The sequence below is a fragment of the Macaca fascicularis genome, chromosome 11 (assembly GCF_037993035.2).
Source record: "Macaca fascicularis isolate 582-1 chromosome 11, T2T-MFA8v1.1".
NCBI classification, from domain to species: domain Eukaryota; kingdom Metazoa; phylum Chordata; class Mammalia; order Primates; family Cercopithecidae; genus Macaca; species Macaca fascicularis.
In genome coordinates this window covers 115306847-115325098 of record NC_088385.1, presented here as the reverse complement: position 1 = coordinate 115325098, position 18252 = coordinate 115306847, and the positions used below count along the sequence as shown (strand labels likewise).

At 45.4% G+C, this 18252-nt stretch overlaps 1 long non-coding RNA gene across 1 annotated transcript in view; it reads left to right on the top strand.

Moving 5' to 3' along the window:
* Positions 1-7407: 7407 nt before the first annotated feature.
* LOC135966325 (uncharacterized) overlaps positions 7408-18252 on the top strand; it is a 35293-nt gene continuing 24448 nt past the window's right edge. The window contains exon 1 of the long non-coding RNA XR_012420588.1: positions 7408-7545. This is a non-coding gene — a long non-coding RNA (uncharacterized lncRNA). The remainder of the gene's footprint in view (positions 7546-18252) is intronic.

The window sequence follows — 18252 nt, the reverse complement described above, 5'->3', positions numbered from 1 at the left end:
TCTTCTGCATATGAATAGCCAATTATCCCAGCAGCATTTATTGAATAGGGAGTCCTTTCCTTATTGCTTATTTTTGTTGACTTTGTCAAAGATCAGATGGTTGTGGGTATGCAGTTTTATTTCTGGGTTCTCTATTCTGTTCCATTGGTTTGTATGCCTATTTTTATATCAGTACCATGCTGTTTTGGTTACTGTAGCCTTAAAGTATAGTTTGAAGTCAGGTAATGTGATGCCTCCAGCTTAAAAGTTCTTTTTTATAGTTTGAGGTATTACATTAAATCTTTGATCCATCTCTAGTTAATTTTTGTATATGGTGAAAGGAAGGGGTCCAGTTTTATTCTTCTGCTGTAATAGCCAGTTATCCCAGCAGCATTTATTGAATAGGGAGTCTTTTCTTCAATATGTTGACTGCTTACTTTATCTTTGGGTTATCTTTTTAAAAATATCTGCCTTGAGAGATTGTTGTACACTGAACATATATAAATTGTGTAACAATAATAATGCCAAAGAAGGCCAAAGGGCTTCATCCTCTTATCCTCCTCCATTGCCACAAGGTTCTCCATTCCCGCTAATCTCCCAGATGTTACAGGAGTTACACATCTGCTTCCTTTGGGTCCTCCCCAGAGTTTGTGATCTTCTGTTAGGCTCTGAGCTCTGCCTTCCTCCCATTGTACCAGGACCCTGGGCAGAAAACCAGCCTTGTTTTGGGGCATAAGTCTTCAAAGGAACTTGGTTTTGGGTTGGTTTCTCAGAAGAAGACCCTGAGGCAAGGATTTATGTGTTCCATGGAAGATAGGTCAGGGAGTGGTGGAAGTAGGGCAGGAAAGAGGAGGAAACCAAGTAGCATGCAATCTCAAAATCCTATGAAAGGCAGCCTCAGCCTGATTCCACAGGAGACACCTTGGGGTGTGAGTTACATCTCAGAGTTAGCCCATGCTTAGCAAAGGGAGCTGGATTTCTTACATGTGCACCCATCACTCATTGGATAAGCGCTGCCTGGGAGAAATGCTCAGGCACTTCTGGCCTTCTGTAGGTGCCAGTGGAGAGCCACCAGTGGCCAAGGACAGTGTTTCAAAGAAGACTCTGGGAGCTGGTTGTTGAAGGTAAATGCACACTGGGGTTGATGGTAGGACATCCAGAAAAGGTAACCTTGTTACACAGTATTATCGTGGTGGTAGATAACTGATACATTTGCATTCTGTATGCCACCCCCTCTTTCCTCCTCCCTCCTCCCCACCTCTCTCTCCAATCCATATTTATTGAACACTTACTATGTGTCAGGGATAAACAACAGAAATTTATCTTCTCACAGTCTGGAGGTGGCTTAAACAACAGAAATTTGTCTTCTCACAGTCTGGAGCCTGGGACGTCCAGTATCAAGGTGCTGAGAGGATAGGTTTCCCATGAGGCTTGCCTCCTTGGTTTTGCAGATGGCTGTCTTCTCGCCATGTCTCACACGACCTTTCCTTTGTGTGCACATGGGGAGGGGAAGCGATCTCTGGTGTATTAGTCCGTTCTCAAGCTGCTGATAAAGACATACCCAAGACTGGGTAATTTATAAAGGAAAGAGGTTTAATAGATTCACAGTTCCACGTGGCTGGGGAGGCCTCACAATCATGGCAGAAGGTGAAAGCATGTCTTACATGGCAGCAGGCAAGAGAGAATGAGAATCAAGTGAAAGGGGAAACCCCTTATGAAATCATCAGATCTCATGAGACTTATTCTCTATCACGATAACAGTAGGGGGGAAAGCACCCCCATGATTCAGTTATCTCCCATCGGGTCCCTACCACAAGACATAAGAATTATGGGAGCTACAATTCAAGATGAGATTTGGGTGGGGACACAGCCAAACCATATCATCAGGTATCTCTCTTTCTTCTTATAAGGACACTGGTCCTATTAGATTAGGGCTTCACTCTTATGATCTCTTTTAACCTTAATTACTTCCTTAAAGGCCCCATCTCCAAATGCAGTCACATTGGGTGTTAGGGCTTCAACAGATGAATTTTGCTGATAACGCAATTCAATCAAAAGCATGTGTGCAAAATGCTTCCTAATGCAAATAGATACTCCATAAATGTTAATTTCTCCCCTCCCCTTCTACACCTGTACCCTCTCTTCCTCCCTTCTTTTTTCCTTTCTTCCAACCAATATATGCCAGGCACTGTGCTAGGCTGGGAACAGAGTGCTAAACAAGACAGACACAGTTCCTGCCTTCATTTTCTGTCATCCATGGTGAAGCAAAATCAATACGCTCAAGACAGGGTCCAAGATCCCAAATGCAGTATTTAAAATCAGAGCTAGTACACTCAGCCCTAAATACTGGCTCTGCCTCATGGATATATTTTTTTGGACCTGGACTGACTCTGTTGCCCAGGCTGCAGTGCAGTGGTGGGATCATGACTCACTGCAACCTTTGTTTTCTCGACTGATGCCATCCTCCCACCTCAGCCTCACGAGTAGCTGGGACTACAGGTGTGTACCACCACGCCTGGCTAATTTTTGTATTTTTTTTAGAGACAGAGTTTTGTCATGTTGCCCAGGCTGGTCTTAAATTCCCGGCCTTAAGCAATGTACCTGCCTTGGCCTCCCAAAGTGCTGGGATTACAGGCATGAACTACCACACTTGGCTTATGCTTATTTATTTTTTAATTAGTGGCTACCTTTTAAATATGATTTCACTGAAAAATGCCTATTTTCAGCTTCTCTTGAAGTAATTAGATGAGGTGGCAGCTTGGGCCTGCGTTCTTGTGAGGTGTCTATTGGTCTGAGCTGTGTAGCTACCACCCCTGGGGAGAGAGGGGAAGTGTTTCTTGGTGCCCTCTGTTCCTTGCCTGGTCTGATTCAGTAATTTATTACCTGCCTATTCCCTGCAGGTATTAAGATTTGCAACTGCTGGTTTAAATAAATATGACTCTAATTGAAGAGCCTGACTTTGAGCTCTCACTTTTCCCACATGGAGAAAGGAGTCAGTAGAATCTTGTTTTCTATCCTTTTTGCATGGGCTTTAGATAACCGAATGTAGAGTCGGGCTTGGGGTGAGGGCGGGGGGTGTTGGGAATTGGGTATCATTATTGTGGTAGGCTGGTTGTGTTAACAACTCCAGTTAATTTCTCCCTGTAGCTATGCCCTTTGTCTTATAACTCTTAATCCCCTAGCCCCCTATTCTGGCTCTGGGCTTGAGCATGTGACTTGCTTTGGCCAATGGCATTTAGCAAACATAATGCAAGCAGAGGTTGGAGAAAGTGCTTGTGTATTTCCACTTGCTTGCTTGGATCTCTGCAGCCACCATGAGAACATGCCCAGGCTAGCTGGAAAACGTGTCCAGACTAGCTTGCTGGGGGAATAGGAAAGACATGCGTGGAAGAGAGACAGATGGGAGAGAGTCTGGTTGACCCAACTGAAGCCATCAGCCAACAACCAGCTGACCTCCAGACATGTGGGTGAGCTCAGCTGGGGCTGGAAGAACTGCCAGGCAGCCTGCCCACTTGTGAGCAGTAATAAAAGGAATAGTTTGAAGTTAAGCCTTTGGAGGTAGTTTGTTACACAGTATTATTGTGGTGGTAGATAACTGATACATTTGCATTCTGTATGCCACCCCCTCTTTCCTCCTCCCTCCTCCCCACCTCTCTCTTCAACCCGTATTTATTGAACACTTACTATGTGTCTACAACAGTGAGTGAAACTAGATATGATTCTTGCCCTTAGGCTGTGTACAACAGTGGTCCCCAACCTTTTTGGCACCAGGGACTGGTTTTGTGGGAGACAATTTTTCCACGGATGGTGCGTGGGGTTGTGGGTGGGCATGGTTTCAGGATGAAGGCATACACAACCTAGATCCCTTGCATGCACAGTTCACAATAGGGTTCACGCTCCTGTGAGAATGTAATGCCGCCGCTGGTCTGACAGGTGGTGGAACCCAGGCAGTAATGCTGGCTCACCCACCACTTACCTCCTGCTGTGCAGCCTGGTTCCTAACAGGCCACAGACTGATACTGGTCCCAGTCCACGGCCTGGCGGTTAGGAGCCCTAGTTTAAAATATTGTCCTTGGTTTTATTGTAGAGCTTGAAAGGCTGAAGTTCAATAAGGAAGTGACTAATTTCATGGTTAGAAGAACATGCTCTACTCCAAGGGTTCTGGGATGAGTTTCTTTCCCATAGAGTACTTTGTTACAATTTCTGTGTTTCCCATTCTAACTGTTCCCTAAACCACTGCAAAGATTGCCACTGGTAGCAACAGATCTTCCCCCTAATGGGAATTCTTTCAACATGTGCAAACCCACCATGTTCTTAAGTAATTTATGTAAAGAGTAAGCAATTCTTTGTATGTTTTTATAAGGTAGGGAGAGTTTTATGTACTGTAAAGTTTGATGTATTGTTATAAATTACACTTTGGTTTTAGGCCTACGTAAAAAAGCACAATGTTTCTCTGAGTTCTGGGAAATATACTGTAAATAAAACTGATGGTTTATTTCTTGGCTGGGCATTTTCTCTAATAATATAAAGAGATGTCAACAACTGTTATCTTCAGGGCAAATATGAGGTTCTCCTCCCTTCTCACCACAGAGAAAGAGTAAACAGAGCTTGCCAGTTCTCTAGACTCTTAAAGGAAGCTGAGTTTGTTCTAGAGCCTGTGTCCTGGTCAGATTTGAGATCCATGTGCTCCCAGCTGGCCCATCGGCCAGGTAAATTAGAGAAGTCAGCATCCTAGCCAGGCGCAGTGGCTCACGCCTGTAATCCCAGCACTTTGGGAGGCTGAGGCAGGCGGATCACTTGAGGTCGGGAGTTCAAGACCAGACTGACCAACATGGAGAAACACTATCTCTACTAAAAAATATAAAATTAGCCAGGCGAGGTGGCACATGCCTCTAATCCCAGCTACTCAGGAAGCTGAGGCAGGAGAATCACTTGAACCTGGGAGACAGGTTGCAGTGAGCCAAGATCGCACCATTGCACTCCAGCCTGGGCAACAAGAGTGAAACTTAAAAAAAAAACAAAACAAAAAGTCAGCATCCTTTGACCCTGGGCTCTTCCCACCTTCCTCTTCTCCTTGGATGTCATTCCCAAAGACACATCTTAGCCAGGATGCTAGAAAAAAATACCATAAACTAGGTGGCTTGTAAACAACAGAAAGTTATTTCTCACAGTTCTGTGGGCTGAAAAGTCCACGATCACGGCATGGGCAGACTTGTTTTCTGGTGAGGGTTCATAGATGATGGTGCCTTCTAGTTGTGTCCTCACATGGAGGAAGGGGCGAGGGATCTCTCAGTGCTCGCTTATTTATTTATTTATTTATTTATTTATTTATTTATTTGAGATGGAGTCTCCCTTTGTCGCGCAGGCTGGAGTGCAGTGGCGCAATCTTGGCTCACTGCAACCTCTGCCTCCTGGGTTCAAGCAATTTTCCTGCCTCAACCTTCTGAGTAGCTGGGATTACAGGCACCCACCACCAAGACCAGCTAATCTTTGTATTTTTAGTAGAGACGGGATTTCGCTGTGCTGGCCAGCCTGATCTTGAACTCCTGACCTCGAGTGATCTGCCCACCTCAGCCTCCCAAAATGCTGGGATTATAGGCGTGAGCCACTGCATGGCCTCCGTGCTCTTTTATAAGGGTGCATAATCCTATTCATGAGGGCTCCTCTTCCGTGACCTACTCACCTCCCAAACACCCTACCTCCTAATGTCATCACCTTATGGGTGAGAGTTTCAACATATGAATTTTGGGGGAACGTAACCATTGAGACCATAGCAGCATGGCAGCTTTGCTTTCAGACCACTGTAGACAGATCTCTCCGTGAAAGTGGAAAGACCAGTCACATTTCCTTTCCTAGCCTCAGTTTCCCCATCTGTAAAGTTACCCAGTGATAACTCACAGCAACTCTTACTGTATAATTCTATAAATAAGCTTAAACAGTAAATTCCCTCCCTGGGTTTCTACGTTTGTTTGATGCATCTTGGAGGCAGCAGAAAGTGTGGGATAGGTCTCTAATGGTGGCATTTCAGGTAGTGTGATGAGAAGTGGGGAGGTCATTTTGGTCTGGTATGTGTTTGGGGAGTACTATTTTCCCTTAAGTCAGGTCATCTACCTGGATATGTTTGTTGCCTGCATGTAAGGAAAAGAAATCTGACGTGGGTTATAAGTCCTGGTTTGGCCCCTGTGTTGAGCATTCATGGGAAGGTCACTCTCTTGGCCACTGTTTCTTCCTCTGTACAATGAGGTGCCTCTGCCAGCCCTGACATTCTGGAATTTATTGAAGCCAATAATGTCCTTGTGTGTCTGAGCGTAAAAGGAGATTTGCCTCTAATTTCCTGTCTTCATTTTAGGGACAGAATCCAGAGTGTGTGAATCAGAATTATTTTGACTGAAAGCCCTGGAAACTCAGCTCAAATTGGCTGAAGTAAGATAATTTTCTGGCTCAAGGGGCTGAAAAAATCTAGGGTGCTGGCTTCAGGCATGGCTGAATCCAGGTGTCCAACAGATGGCATTGTGACTCAGTCTCTTTGTCTCTGATCTCTGCTTTCTTCTAGGTTGACCTGTGCTCTCAGGCAGCCTCTCCCCACATGATGGTGAAGATGACCACCAGTTGGATCAGATGTTTATCCTACCATCTCAGCAACGCTGGCAGAAAGGGAGCACTTTCTCTGCAGATGTTCTAGCAAAAGTCTCATGGCTGAATTTCATTGACTTAGCTTGAGTCACATGCTCACCCCTGAACCACTCTGATTGACTATTCTTGGGACATGCGCTCACCTTGGAGTTGAGAGGAGGATTAGCCCCATCCAAACATCACCAAGTAAGAGAGGCAGAGGCGCTGCACAGGAAATGGGGCCCCAAAGCCAGAGGAATGGGGAGTGGGCGCTGAGCAGATGTGAAGAATGGATGTCTGCCTTCAGGGCCAGGCTGGGATCTTATGGATGGATCTTATGAAGTAGCTCAGGGGCTGTCTATGGTTTTCATTTCTACAGTCCTGGGATGTTAGGGCCAGACAAAAGCTCAGATCTTATGCATCTTCTGCCCAACTCTGCATTTTACAGATGAGAAAATTGAAGCTTGAGAAGATGGGGGCCATTTGCCCAAAGTCCCTGAGTATGAAACATCTAGGGGAGGAGGGCACTGTATCAACAGTGTATCAACTTCCGTATCAACAGTTCTTCTCTGAGTGGCTCAAACCCATGCTACAGAAGAAGGGCTTTTACCCAACCATGATGCTACCAAGTCTGTAGCATCCTAGTACAGATTGTCCACCACTCATCACTCATTTATGGTCTAGAGACCAGGAGCATGAGGATCACCTGGGAGCTGGTGAGAAAGGCAGAATTTCACGCCCTGCCCCAGACCTACTGAAATAGAACCTTCACGTGAAAAAGGTCCCCAGCTGATTGTGTGCATGTTGAAATTTGAGAAGCGCTGGTCTCTACCATGGACAAAAGAGTTCCAGGTGACTCTTCCATCTGGCCAGGATTACAGTTAATCCTAAAACAAGTTCTCTTCTCCTAAACCTTGCAGAAGAGGAGGATTTTGCAATCTATGAGCTTACCAGGTAAGATGATTGAGTGTCATAGAATGTTCATGGTCAGGAAGGCCCTCTTGGAACTTGGCCTCCCTCCTTCCTGCTGCTGTGTAGGCAGAGTTGCCATGGTATTATCTTTCCCACTACTACCACTAATGGTGCGAGAGGAGTCAGAGGTCCCAAGATCCTGGTTCAGGTGCCGAGGCTTTTATGAGCTGCATGAGTTGGGAAAGGTCCCTTTCTTGGCTACTTTTGTGGCAGATGCTATTATACTTTTCCTCTTCCCTTTAATAGAGTTAGCAGTTCCTTCTTTGTTCTTCCCTCAGACCCAATGCAGGGATCAAGTGAGATCAAAGATACGGATATGGGATGAAAAACTCAGAGCATTGCACAAATCCACTGCCACGTAACTTTACCCTGTAATGTGTTTGAAGCCTGCTTCTAAGATTTTCCTCTTTCCTTTTCTCTCTGGACTGGACTCATCAGCAGGTTGGCTGGGTGAATGTCATCATTATTGATATGGCCACCAAGAGCTCAGGCCATTAGGAAGCCCTCTATCAAACATTAATTACAGTGCTCAAGTAACCTCAAGTCGGGGCTGGATGTCGCTTCTTCCTTGGGCCCAGGAAATATTTCTGGGAAACAGGAAGCCACATGGTGTTTTATCAAACGTTTATGGCTATTGGTTTAGGGGATAAGTTTACAAGGCTCTGTAGGCTGTGCACTGGGAAATTAAATTGCTCGCATTTTTACTCAGTTCTAATCATGCCACCAGCCATGGGATTTATGAGGCTGTAAAGTCTTGAGCACGTCGCTTACTGAAGGCCTTGCTCGTAGCTGCCTGCGTGGTGTCCTTCACAAGAAGCATTCTCCAGAAGCTCCGGGCCCAGCTGTCTGTCTGTTCCACAGACACATTCTAGGTACCTACCGTGTGCTGGGGGTAGAGTGGTGAGCAGTACAGATGTGGAATTTGCCCTCTTGTTATCTGCAGCTTCCTGAGGATATAGGCATTGCTAAATAGTTTCACAAATAAATATAAAATTGCCAGCTGGGGTTACAGGAGTGATGGAAAGGTTTAAGATACTATGAGAAGCCATAGGGGCTGAATGGTGTTTCCCTCCGAAAAAAAGGGGATGTCCACGTCCTAACCCCTAGGATTTGTCAAAACAACCTTATTAGAAAAAAGGGCCTTTCTAGGTGTAATTAAGGATCTTGAAATGAGATCACCCTGGATTACTGAGGTGGGCCCTGAAAAATAAACGTCCTCATAAGAGACAGGAGGGAAGGCCATGTGAAGATGGAGACAGAGATTAGAGTGATGCAGTCACAAGCCACAGGACTCAGAGCCACCAGAAGCTGAAAGAGGCACAGAGATTTTTGCCTAGAACCTCCAGCGTGATCATAGCCCTGCTGGAGACACTTCTGGTCTAGCTGGGGAGGTAAGACTGAAGCGACTTCGTTGTCTGGGGTAAATACCTGGGGTGTTCACTGTCTTGCGCCAAGAAAATTTAGGACACTGACATACATAAGGAGTTTAGAAGCAGAGGTTTAATACGCAAAAGAAAGAGAAAGGAGAACAGCTCTCTAGTGAGAGGGAGGGGCTTCCGAAAGGAAAGACCGGCCGGTGGTGGAGTTTGCCAGATTTTATGGTCAGGCTTGAGGAGGCGGTGTCTGATTTAGGTAGGACCCACAGATTGGCTGGATCAGGTGTGACATTTACATAGCATTTGGGGAAGGCTGGCCACCCTACTCTAATCTTACTGTGCAAATGAACCTTCCCCTTGGCTGGCGCCATCTTGTCTGCTCCTTACTGTATACGTGGCTGACAAAGAGAAGGGGAGATGGAGCCGCCATCTTGAACATGATTGGCACAACTGCCGGCCTCTATGTCTGCAGCTCGATTTTACAGGCTGCTCTTTGTTAGAAAGGAAAATGATTTGGGGCTGCTTTTCATTAAAAGGAAAACCTTACCGAGGACTTCTGTACCCTCACTATCTGCCTAAGTAATTTCTTTTTAACTCCTATATTAAGACTAATCTAGAGACTTATCGAGAGTTTATAGTTGAGCCTTAAGCAGTGTGCAGAGATTCAAAGGTGACCAAGATGATTGCAGGCTGAGGAAATCAAGTCAGTGAGGGCTTCCCAGGGGAGGTGGCCCTGAAGCAAGTGTGTTGGTTGGCTTGTAGAGAAACAAGGAAGACGCTAATGTCTGAAGCCAAAATAACCCCCAAATGTGAAAACTCTGCATAATAATGAATGCCTACCACATGTGAGGCACTTTGCCTTCACGCTCTCATTCAGTCCTCAGACAACTTTATTTGTATCCTCATTTTACAAGTGGGGAAGCTGAAGACCATTGAAGTTACACACAGTAATTGGCCCAACTGGGATTGGCAACCACACAGGTACCTCAGGCCTCTCAGTGTGGCTTCCCATCCCTGCTCTCCTCTCCTTGTGACAAGAGCAGAGAGAACTCCAGGTCTCTGGCTTCTGTTCAAGATGCTTAGAAAAAAAATCCACCTTTTAAATCTCTTTCTTTCTGGCTAGGAAATTGTCCATAAGGAGGTGAAATAGGCATTTGCCAGGCCAGAAAAAAATTCTCTTGTTTATGAGGTGACTGCTACTAGTGTGAAATCTTCCTTTCAAGAATAAAATATCAGTCCTGATGTGGTGGCTCATGCCTGTAATCCCAGCACTTTGGGAGGCCGAGGCAGGAGGATTGCTTGAGGCCAGGAGTTCAAAACCAGACTGGGCAACATGTGAAGACCAATCTCTAAGAAAGATTTAAAAATTAACTGGGCATGGTGGTGTGTGCCTGTCATCTCAGCTACTGGGGAGGCCAAGGTCGGGGGATGGCTTGAGTTCAGGAGTTGGAGGCTGCAGTGAGCTGAGACTGCACCACTGCACTCCAGCCTGAGCAACATAGCCAGATCCTGTTGCATAAAAAAAGAAACCAGGGCAGCCTATCCAACAAATGCTGCCTTTTCATAATTCTAATAACTGTAAAGTAAAATGTTAGATTAGCCAGTGCTCAGGACTCACCATCTTGTCATTCCTGGTGTGGACTCCCCATGAAAATGGACAGTGTGACAAATCGGGGAAGGAGTGTGACCCTTTGTTTTTATTTTCTCTGGACAGAGCTGCTTAAATGAAGTTTACAGAAATGGAAATTTGTTCCCCTGAGAAATTTCGTGGCCTCCTGACCTTTGTCACAGCCTGGCCCCGGAGGAAAAGTCAAAGATGGGCCGTGTCAGGCTGCTGCATGCAGGGACTCTGGGGACTGGGGGCAGCTTGTTGCAGGGCAGGGGCATGCTGACAGACTCCAGCATTTTCTTTTAGAAACCAGGACTCACCTGCCATCCTCACACATGCTTCGGGGAACAGAGAGGCAGAGTGAACTGTTAGGGCTCGCTCTGCAGTAGATGCTACTTCATCCCCACAATGACCCTGTGTGACAAGTATTTATGTGACTCTGTCATTCTGCACAGCCAGGATTTCTCTTATTTTGGTACCAGAATCTCTGCTTTATCCTAGGACACTTCTACTCCCCCTAATACAGGTGGCATCAGAGGGACCGTGTCTTAGTTTGGGTATCCCGCCACCTCTCTCCTAGGAAGCAGATCCTAAAACAAGGACTTGAGTGCAAGTCGTTTATTTGGGAGGCAATATCAGATACCAGGGTTGGGGAGAGAATTGATACAGGGAAGGGCAGGAAGGTGGTCAAATGTGCATCATCAAGCCCATCACCACTGTGGGCAAGTGTAGTTTAATGCCACTGAGGAGCTCAGGGTGACAGTGTAGAATGTGCCCCTCAGGGTTCTCCCATTGGAGATGGGGAGTGGGGTATTCATATACCATGTCCTATCCTCTGAGTTGTTGATTGAAGGCTGCTCCTGGGGATGCTGATTCCTTAGAACTCTTTCAGTTGAGAATGTGGGCAAGAGCACCCTCAGGCAAGGAAGCACAGATGGTGGAAGCTGGAAGTGGGGACTGCCCCCATGTGCAGGGGGCTGGTTGTGGGAGTCTGAGAGAGCATCTGCTGCAAACCAGGGCATTGGCTCTGGGCTGGACCAATCAGGGGCTATCTCCCAGGAATTTGGATCATGAGCACAAACACTTAAAATGATTGGAGTTCACTAATGCCAAGGCAAACATCCCATATGTATTCCATTGGTTCCTGCCACTTAATACACCTTTCTCTTCCTCTTCCCTGAGCTGCCCTGCCCCTGCCTTTCTGGAGCCTGGTGTTTCAGCTTTTCCTTCCATTCTGTGTTTTTTTGTTTGTTTTGTTTTTTGATGGAGTCTTGCTGTGTCCCCTAGGCTAGAGTGCAGTGGCACAATCTCGGCTCACTGAAACCTCCGCCCCCTGGGTTCAAACAATTCTCCTGCCTCAGCCTCCCTAGTAGTTGGGATTACAGGCATGTGCTACCACGGTGAGCTAATTTTTCTATTTTTAGTAGAGATGGGGCTTCAACATGCTGGCCAGGCTGGTCTCGAATGCCTGACCCCAAGTGATCCACCTGCCTTGGCCTCCCAAAGTGCTGGGATTACAGATGTGAGCCACTGTGCCAGGCCGCCATTCTTTTTTTATCCATTCAGTACTTACTGTGCACCTATTACATTTCCTGCCAATCCATTGCCTGCAACCAACGGTTGCTGGTGGATGCAACATGGCTGCCTCTACACCCTAACACCTACCCCTAAGAGGAAAGTGGACTCGCCCATACTCAGGAAATTAGTAGAAATCTGTCCCATGATGCTAGAGTACACAACACATCATTCCTTCATTTTTATAAATCAAGGGAAACCCGGCTCAGCCCTGCCCTGTTGGCAAAAATGATAACCTTATTATAAGAAACAGAATTCAGCTGGGTGTGGTGGTTCTCACCTGTAAACTCAGCACTTTGGGAGGCTGAGGTGGGCAGATCACCTAAGGTCAGGAGTTCGAGACCAGCCTGCCCAGCATAGTGAAACCCCATCTCTACTAAAAAAAAAAAAAAAAAAAAAAAAATAGCCAGGCGTGGTGGTGGACACATGTAATCCCAGCTACTCGGGAGGCTGAGGTAGGAGAATTGCTTGAACCCAGGAGGCAGAGGTTGTAGTGAGCCAAGATCATGCCATTGCGCAGGTACTCCAGCCTGGGCAACAAGAGCAAAACTCCGCCTCAAAAAAACAAAAACCAAAAAATAGAATTCACTGAAGAACCACTCAATTCTGTGTGGTGGTATGACACCATGCGTACCCAGCATGTTTCACAGGGGACTGAAAATGCCTGTTTAGTTATCCACCTCTCTGGCCAGGCTGTGAGCTTGGGGAGCAGGGGCCGGGTGATCATTTCTGTCTTCCCAACCATGCTTGGCACATAGTAGGTCCTTTATAAATATTTAATGGATGAGTGAAAGAACACTTGGATTTGGAATGAAGCTCTGTGTTTTTCCCTGCTCTGTGACTGCACATACATTTGGAGCAGAGAAGCTTTTTTATTTTACCCTGCTGTGTGACTGCGGATAAATCCCTCTCCTCTCTGGGCCTCAGTTTCCTTGCTTCTGGAACAAGCAGGTTGAACTTGATGATCTCTTAGATCCCCTCCAGTTCAACATTCTCTCCGTATTCAGGGGATGGGAGAGGGTTGCACTTACTGCCTTCTTTTTATAGGGCAGGGTCATGTGACTAGTCCTATCTGGTGAGTTGCAAGTGGAAATAATAGATGTCACCTCCAGGCTGGAGCATTGCATTGCTGATGCAAGATGCTCCAGAATTCTTTCCCTCTGTTATGGGCCATGGCAACCACCAATGTTGCAGGTGGTGGCTGAATCTTGCAAGCAGGGACTTGGAGCAGATGTCCCAGCTGAATGGAGCATAAACAAGACGTAAACCCTGGTTGTTATAAGTCACTGACTTTTGGGGATTATTTGTTATTGCAGCATAATGTGGCCTATCCTATCTGGTGTGGTTACTCTGGGTGGTGTGTGAAAGGTGGGTGTTAAGGGCAAGAATGGAAGCAAGGAGAGCTTGGAGGAGGTTATTTCATTCCTGTGGGTGAGAGACTGAGAGTAATCACCTGATGCCATTACTCTGGGTGCTTGGGCAAGGAAGGGTGGTAGTGATGGAGGTGGTGAGAAAGAAATGGATTCAATTACATTTTGGAGCTAAAGAGGCCATGACTTGATAATATAAGGAATAAGAGAATGAAAAACCTACGCTAAGGGTTCCTGTCACTCACCACTTGAAGAGCTTTCAGATCACAAGTTGGGCTGAAAGCTCCTCATGCAATCTGATATTAGATAATAAATTCTGCTTGTCTTTGCTCAAGAAATGGGTCTCTGCTTTCATTTTTGAGGGCTAAAGAAGTTCCTGCAAGAGAAGAGTGGGACCTGGGCCTGCCTTTCCCGTTGCCAAGGTGCCTTCTGCTGGCAGCATTATCCATTATGACTGACCATGGCAAATGCCGGTCAGCTGGTCTCACAGCAGGTGTTAGGAAAATAGTCTTTGGCTTGATTATATTATCTGGCTCTCCCCAAGGAGGTAAGAAAATAGACCTATATCCCTCCGGCTTTGTGTTTCGAGCTCTCTCCCCTGCCTTGTGTATGTCATAGCTCAATCAGACGATGGTTTTTTAGAATAGTTGCTGCGAAAAGGGGTTAGCCAGGGAAAATCTTATTAGAAGGAGAATTGTGTCAGGAGAGAAGAAAGAGAAATGCAATTTAGCATTGTATGTTCTCATTGAAACAATCGTGCATCTTTGAAAGGAAACAGCATCATTTAGATAGGACAAAGGGGTGGTAAACCCTGCAATTATCGTGGGGGCCAGGGGGCAAAGGTCATATGGCAAAGGTCAGGTCACCCTTGGGTTTGTGGTTTGCTACTTTCACTGGCTGCCTTTCTCTTTAGAGCTGAGAAGCTGGGTGAAGGTGTCCATTCTAGTGGATTGTGTCTTAGCATTCTGTCCCCAGTGTGCCGACCTGTGCTGTCCAATGTGGTAGCCACTAGCCACATGGGGCTATTTACATTCAAATTAATTACAATTAAATAAAATGAAAAATTCAGTCTCAGTTGCACCAGCTGCATTTTAAGTCCTCAATAGCCTCATGTGGCTAGTGGCTATCACATTGAACAGTATAGATATAGAATATTTCCATAATCACAGTAAGTTCTGTAGGACAAGCTGGTGTAGACTCTAGGGTGGGGGGACTTAAAAAGGAAGACATTCAAACAAGAAAAATGGGGAGAATTATTATCAGCTCTAGTTTAAGGAGCCCATATGCTTCTCACCTCTGTCTCTCGCTAACTGACATACTTGGGCCTTAGAACCCGGATCTTATTTAATCCTACAGCCACCGCCCCCCAATCTCTTTGCAATATGGAATCCCAGAGGCTACTATGGAGTGGCTCATTTTGCTAAATTTGTATTTACCTAGCAACTTCTACAATCATCACTGGAGGGATGCTTTCCTGGCGACATAGGCTGCGTTAATTCCAGGCGATGCTGACCTGCTTAGGGCAACCAGATGAGATAAATGTAGAGAGAGGGGAAGGACACTCAGGGGACCTGCTGGAGTGGCAAAAGAGTGAGGCCAGAGAGACCTGGGGGTGGGGAAAACTGGCTCTGCCGCTTAGCAGCTCATTGGCCCCCATATTGTCTCTTCTTGCCCTGACAATCCTTCTGTGAAGCTAGGAAGTTCCTTTAAAATACAAATCAGGGCCAGGCATGATGGCTCACATGTGTAATATCAGCACTTTGGGAAGCTGAGGCGGACAGATCACTTGAGTTCAGGAGTTCAAGACCAGCCTAACCAACATAGTGAAACCCTGTTTCTACTAAAAATACAAAAATTAGTTGGACATGGTACCACACCTCTGCAATTAATCCCAGCTACTTGAGTGGCTGAGGAAGGAGAATCGCTTGAACCTGGGAGGTGGAGGTTGCAGCGAGCCAAGATCACACCACTGCACTCCAGCCTGGGCGACAGAGCAAAACTTCATCTCAAAACAAAGTCACTCCCAAAAAACCCAAATCAGATCATGTCATTTCCATGCACAAATCATGACCATGATTTCCCATTGATTTAGAATAAAATCCAAATTCTACCAAGACCTATAAAGGCTCACATACTGAGTTCATCCTCTGCTCCCCAATATTATCTTTCTCCACAGCCTTGTGTTTGTACGTTCACAGCTCTCATCCTGCTAGGAACGATTTCCTTGTTTCCCTGGTTCTTGCTCAGAGCACATTCTGGATTTAAAATTCCTGCTTATTTTATTCCTCACCAGGAGAAGGACATGCTTATTTTATTCCTCACTATATTCTGGCACAGTCCCCAGAGACACAGTCCATACTTGTAGAATGAAAGAAGTAATGACCTTGTGCGTGATGCTTGACTTCTTGGAACCTCAGTTTTCTCATCTATGAAATGGGATATTAGGATGATTTTGTAAGGTTATTATAAGGCAGAAACAGAGTTCTAAAAAGTGCATTGTGCATAGTAGACATTCAAATTAGCAGTTAGTATGATCATTATTGTAAAGTTGCAAGTTCAATACAGATCACTTTTTTTTCCTCCGGAGCCATTTCAAAGTAAGTTGTTAAATCGATGCCCTGTCACCCCTGAATACAGTAGAGTCTACTTCCTTAAAATAAGGACATGGTCTTAGTGATCATGGTAAAACTATTAGGGTCAGGACATGAACCCTGCAACATTACTCCTGTGTAATCCTCAGACCCCATTCACGGGTTCCCATTTGTGCCAATAACGTCCTTTGCAGTGAAGGGATCCAGTTCAGCATCTACTGTTGTGTTTAGCTGTCCTGTCTCTTGGATCTCCTTCAGTCTGGAGCATTTCTCAGTCTCTCCTGGACTCTCATGACACTTTTGGCGGGGACAGCCAGCATTTTGTGGAATGTCAGTCTGTGTGGGTGTGTCTGATGCTCCCTGGTGAATAGATTCAGGTCATGCATCTTGGGTAGGAATAGCATGTGAAAGATGTGGTGTCCTTCTCATGGAACCCTGTTGGATGGCATGTGATTACTGCTGGCATTCACTCTGGTCACTTCACTGGGGAGCCCTACCCACAGAGGACTTCTCTCCACTCTAAAATTACTCTTTCTGTCTTTGCAGTCTTTTTTGTGGGGAGGGTCTTTGAAATTATGTAAATATCCTATTCACTATCAAACATTTAATTTATTCATTTATTTATATCAGTATGAACTCATTCTATGCTTTTTATTGAGTGGGCTATAATTCATTAGTATTCTCATTTATTTTGATGCTCAAATCACCTCATTTTTGGCTGGTGAGAGCCACTTCAAGCTGGCATCTGTGTCCCTTGATGTGACCCCTATGATACTTTGAATGTTTTCTTGCTGTCTGGCACAAGATGTTCCAGTTATCTTGTTTTTTCCCAGAGCCAGTCCTGGAATCAGCCATTTATCTAAAGTGCCTTGATTCAATTTAGTGGAGAATATCTGGAAACAAAGATATTGGTGTAAAGTATGTTTATAGCTATTAGGGCAGCACTGCTCCCAGGTCCTCTTAGTGTGCAAATTTAGGGAGTAGGTGTGTGTATGCACACGTGTATATGTATGTGGATATACACATATACAAACATGTTTACATCTATATTTATTTCTAGATTTTTTCTCTATATTGGAAACCAGAAAGTCACGTTGATACACCTCTGACTTCAGTCCATCACCATAGAGCTCATTCTGGTTCTCTTCCTTTCCACATTTGTGACTCCCTTCTCTGACAGTGAGAAATCCATTTATACTCAATGGTCAATGTAATGATTCTCCTGTTTCACCTGCCATCCCTGCCATGCACGGACACCCTTGTCACCTTACCTGCGCACTCTCATCCCATCTTGGCTGCACCCAGCATGGGCTCTGATGACTGTTATTGTTGTTGTTGTTGTTATTTTCATCCTTGGTGGGTTGGTGGGGCAGTGGAGTGGATGGGGCGCTTATGTCATTTAGGTCACCTGCCCTTATTTGGCTGAAGGGACCAGTCCTGGAGGCTCACAGGTGCATTTTTTTTTTTAATATTCATAGAATGCTTCTACGCAGTCCCTTTAAGAGGTCAAAGCAATTTAAAAAATCCTTGATAATTATCCAACATTCCAAAATTGATGACTGATTCCAAGTGCTGTGTGTTTTATTCTCTTTCACCTCCTCCGCAGAAATCAAAGGGAGGAAAAGTAAGTAGCAGCTGAAATGATCCCCCACTCACTTTCTATAAAGAGGAAAATTAGCTGCTCTAATAATCATGAATATTAATGTATAGCCAATTTCACTCAATTAAAATGATGATCTATAATTTTGCCTTGGAGCTTTATGGAGGCCATTTCAATGACTACTGAGAAGTTGGATGCTTTTTAAAGTTCATGGGTTCGGCTTAACTCTCCCATCCCCATCACTGGCTTCCATGTAGGAAGGACCCCAATTCCTTCCTTGACCAAATTTCTCAGCTTTTAGACAATGCATTCTTTCTATTTTTAGGGCTCAGGATCTATCATTGCCATGGTGAGTTTATGAGATCTCGCACAACTCACATGCATTCCCTTCTTCTTGAACACTGCTCTTCACACGTCTCTGATCCACAGGGTCCCTGGGATGTCTACCCACTGACCACATGTGTCCAGTGAGGTCCCACTGTCCCTATTCATAGGAAATTAGCTAAAGGGGAAGCACTTCCCCATGTGGAGTCTATCCTGGGAATTTGGGATTGGGACTAAGAAGGGT